The sequence below is a fragment of the Arachis hypogaea genome, chromosome 5 (assembly GCF_003086295.3).
Source record: "Arachis hypogaea cultivar Tifrunner chromosome 5, arahy.Tifrunner.gnm2.J5K5, whole genome shotgun sequence".
Classification (NCBI taxonomy): Eukaryota; Viridiplantae; Streptophyta; class Magnoliopsida; order Fabales; family Fabaceae; genus Arachis; species Arachis hypogaea.
Window position 1 is genome coordinate 70915079 of NC_092040.1, and position 4691 is coordinate 70919769.

Below are 4691 nucleotides of genomic sequence, written 5' to 3' on the forward strand. Positions count from 1 at the left end.
GATCTGAAGAAGGTCTTGGGACACTCAACTATGAGTATCAATGACCTGAACAGATACAACACATGAACAACACCTCAAGTTCATGCCAACATGACTTCCATGGTGATGCACACAATCCATCCTGGAGAACTCATTCTAATGTGAGGTGGGGTGAGCATGAGAATCAAGTACAAAGGGACTTCAACTCCAACAGTTTTGGCAACACAAACAAACACAATCAATCCCCTACTAACAACAACCACTACACACAACCATAAGACACACATACCCAACCTCATCACACTTCACAAACCCCTCAAAACAACTTCTCCATACCACCACTTAATCCACAAAACAACTCCTCCAATTTTTCAAACAATTTCCACCAACAACCGTCACAACCCACACAGCCCCATCCAGAATCTCAAAGGATCTCCAACTTAGAAATGTTGATGGAAAAACTCATCAAAACTCAAGAGATGGCCAGACAAGATCAAGAAGCTTCAATCAAGAATTTTGGGAGACACATGGGACAAATGGCTAAACAAATTGCTAAGATGGGTGAGAAGCAAGCAAAAGCCTTCCCTTGTGCCACTGAAGGCCGAAGAGACAAAGGAAATGCTACAAACTGAGAGGAGTGCAAAGCAATTATAGTAGAAAGTGAGAAGACTATGGACAAGGAAGCTATCATTCAAAGAGAACACCATAGAGAAGCTCCACAAGAAGAGACAGAGGAGAGAAGTAAAGAAGATCAGAAGACCAAGAATGCGCAAAGCTCAGAAGGAAACAAGAGCATCAATGAACCACAGCTGCAAGAGAAGAAGGAAGGGGTGAATCCATATGTCCCCAAACTTTCATACCCTCAAAGGTTCAAGAAAGAAAACGAGGATAAGCAATACTCAAAATTCTTGGACATATTCAAAACACTCAGCATCAATATTCCTTTCTTAGAAGCACTTGAACAAATGCCATTATATGCCAAATTTATGAAAAAAGTGCTAACAAAGAAAAGATCCTTGAAAGAAGGACAAACGGTTGAGATGACAATGGAGTGTAGCGCTATACTCCAAAGAGGTTTACTAGAGAAGAAAGATGATCCAGGAAGGTTTTATATACCTTGTACCATAAGAAACATAACTATTGAGAAATCATTCTGTGACCTTGGTGCAAGCATAAACTTGATGCCTCTATTTCTTATGAGGAAACTTCAAATTCTTGAGCTGAAATCCACTCGAATAGCTCTCCAAATGGCGGACAAATCCATTAAGCAAGCACTGGGAGTTGTGGAGAACGTGCTGGTAAAAGTGGAAAAATTCTTTCTCTCTGCTGACTTTGTTATCTTAGATATGGAAGAGGACCATAACACTCCCATCATCCTGGGGAGGCCTTCCCTAGCTACGGGCAGAGCATTGATAGATGTTGAAAAAGGAAAATTGTTGCTAAGAGTGCATGATGAACACCTAGTGTTTCATGTCTTCAAGACATGAGCCCACTCAAGAAGAAGAATGCATAAAGGATAAGGCCAGAGATCATAGCTCAAAGGAGACAATTAAGGAGTCAAATCCAAGTTGTCTAAACCCATGCTTTAAAAAAGTAGAGATGGTGCAATAGACCAAAGAAGTCAAGGAGGAACTAGATCCAAAACCCTTAGAAAAAAAACCATCAAGGCATGAATCATCTTTTGAGAATGAAAAGAAGAAGAGGCCAAGAGGATGGAGAAACAAGAAAATCCCCACTTAAGGCTTCTCACCAGGGGATAAAGTGATGTTAAACACCCAACCAATGAAGTTGTCTCCACAATTGTCTGAGTTTTATACTGTGAACCAAATCCTTTCACCTAAACACCTAGAGATCATCAAAGAGGAGATCAGAAGGAAGTTCACAGTAAAAGGAGAAAAGCTAAGGCACTATAATTTTCAACCTCCGTGATCAAAGGACAAGATGTCAAGCTAGTGATATTAAAAGAGCACTTATTGGGAGGCAACCCAACCAGAGGTAGTTTTCTTTCCCTAAACTATTTCAATAAAAAGGTTAAGTAGACTTATATATATTGCAAGGAGCTAAGTGTGGTGTTGCATACTATTCCGAGGGTTTCTTGAAATTGTAGGTGGATCTCGGACGAGATCTATTGTATTGGTCGGAGCTGTTGTGTCCGACTTGATGATAGTGGCTGGAGCCGCCGTGTCTGACTTGTTGGTCTTGATGGTGGTGCTGATCCTTCGTCACCGGAGGGTGGTGGTACCTTGGTGCAAGAAATTGTGATCATCAATGGCACCATCAACATGGTACACTCAATTGCAATCTCAACTTTTTATCACAACTTCGCATAACTAACTAGCAAGTGCACTGGGTCGTCCAAGTAATAAACCTTACGCGAGTAAGGGTCGATCCCACGGAGATTGTTGGTATGAAGCAAGCTATGGTCATCTTGTAAATCTCAGTCAGGCAAATTCAAATGGTTATGGATGATCTATGAATAAAACATAAAATAAAGATAGAGATACTTATGTAATTCATTGGTGAGAATTTTAGATAAGTGTATGGAGATGCTTTGTCCCTTCCGTCTCTCTGCTTTCCTACTGTCTTCATCCAATCCTTCTTACTCTTTCCATGGCAAGCTGTATGTAGGGTTTCACCGTTGTCAATGGCTACCTCCCATCCTCTCAGTGAAAATGTTCAACGCGCTCTGTCACAGCACGACTATTCAGCTGTCGGTTCTCGATCATGTCGGAATAGAATCCAATGATTCTTTTGCGTCTGTCACTAATGCCCCACAATCACGAGTTTGAAGCTCGTCACAGTCATTCAATCCTTGAATCCTACTCAGAATACCACAGACAAGGTTTAGACCTTCCGGAATCTCTTGAATGCCGCCATCAATTCTAGCTTATACCACGAAGATTCCGATTAAGGAATCCAAGAGATATCCACTCAATTTAAGGTAGAACGGAGGTGGTTGTCAGGCACACGTTCATAGGTGAGAATGATGATGAGTGTCACGGATCATCACATTCATCAAGTTGAGGAACAAGTGATATCTTAGAACAAGAATAAGCTGAATTGAATAGAAGAACAATAGTAATTGCATTAATACTCGAGGTACAGCAGAGCTCCATACCTTAATCTATGGTGTGTAGAAACTCCATCGTTGAAAATACATAAGTGATAATGGTGATCATTGGCTTCGGACCCAGAGAGGGAACGAGAAGGACCAAGATGAAAATACAATAGCAGAAGGTCTTATTTATAGAGAACTAGTAGCCTAGGGGTTACAGAAATGAGTAAATGACATAAAAATCCACTTCCGGGCCCACTTGGTGTGTGCTTGGGCTGAGCATTGAAGTATTTTCGTGTAGAGACTCTTCTTGGAGTTAATCGCCATCTTTTGTGCTAGTTTGGGCGTTTAACTCCCATTCTTGTGCCAGTTCCGGCGTTTTACGCCAGAATTCTTGAGCTGACTTGGAACGCCTGTTTGGGCCATCAAATCTGGGGCAAAGTATGGACTATTATACATTGCTGGAAAGCCCAGGATGTCTAGTTTCCAACGCAATTGAGAGCGCGCCAATTGGGCTTTTCTAGCTCAGGAAAATTTACTTCGAGTGCAGGAAGGTCAGAATCTAACAACATCTGCAGTCCTTTTCAGCGTCTGAATCAGATTTTTGCTCAGGTCCCTCAATTTCAGCCAGAAAATACCTGAAATCACAAAAAAATACACAAACTCATAGTAAAGTTCAGAAAAGTGAATTTTAACTAAAAACTAATAAAAATATAATAAAAGCTAACTAAAACATACTAAAATCATACTAAAAACAATGCCAAAAAGCGTATAAATTATCCGCTCAGGTGTTTCCATTAAAGGATTATAGGTATTTCCATAGGGTTCTCCCATGTAATTCACCTCTTCCATTGATGGGTTCTCAGGATCATAAGCTTCTTCTTCAGATGAAGCGTCCTTAGTACTGCTTGGTGCAGCTTGCATTCCAGACAGACTTTGAGAAATCATACTGACCTGCTGAGTCAATATTTTGTTCTGAGCCAATATGGCATTTAGAGTATCAATCTCAATAACTCCTTTCTTCTGATTCGTCCCATTGTTCACAGGATTCCTTTCAGAAGTGTACATGAATTGGTTATTTGCAACCATTTCAATGAGCTCTTGAGCTTCAGCAGGCGTCTTTTTCAGATGAAGAGATCCTTCGGCAGAGCTGTCCAATGACATCTTAGACAGTTCAGACAGACCATCATAGAAGATACCTATGATTCTCCATTCAGAAAGCATGTCAGAAGGACACTTTCTGATCAATTGTTTGTATCTTTCCCAAGCTTCATAGAGGGATTCACCTTCCTTCTGTCTGAAGGTTTGGACTTCCACTCTAAGCTTACTCAATTTTTGAGGTGGAAAGAACTTTGCCAAGAAGGCATTGACTAGGTTTTCCCAAGAGTTCAGGCTTTCTTTAGGTTGTGAGTCCAACCATATCGTAGCTCTGTCTCTTACAGCAAAAGGGAATAGCATAAGTCTATAGACCTCAGGGTCAACCCCATTGGTCTTGACAGTGTCACAGATTTGCAAGAATTTAGCTAAAAACTGATGAGGATCTTCCAATGGAAGTCCATGGAACATGCAATTCTGTTGCATTAGAGAAACTAATTGAGGCTTAAGCTCAAAGTTGTTTGCTCCAATGGCAGGGATAGAGATGCTTCTCCCATAGAGG

General features: G+C 40.9%; 1 non-coding gene across 1 annotated transcript; it reads left to right on the forward strand.

Moving 5' to 3' along the window:
- Positions 1–4252: 4252 nt before the first annotated feature.
- Positions 4253–4360, forward strand: LOC112804169 (small nucleolar RNA R71). Its single transcript, XR_003202788.1, has one exon. It is a non-coding gene; the product is annotated as a small nucleolar RNA R71 (small nucleolar RNA).
- The last annotated feature ends 331 nt before the right edge of the window (positions 4361–4691 follow it).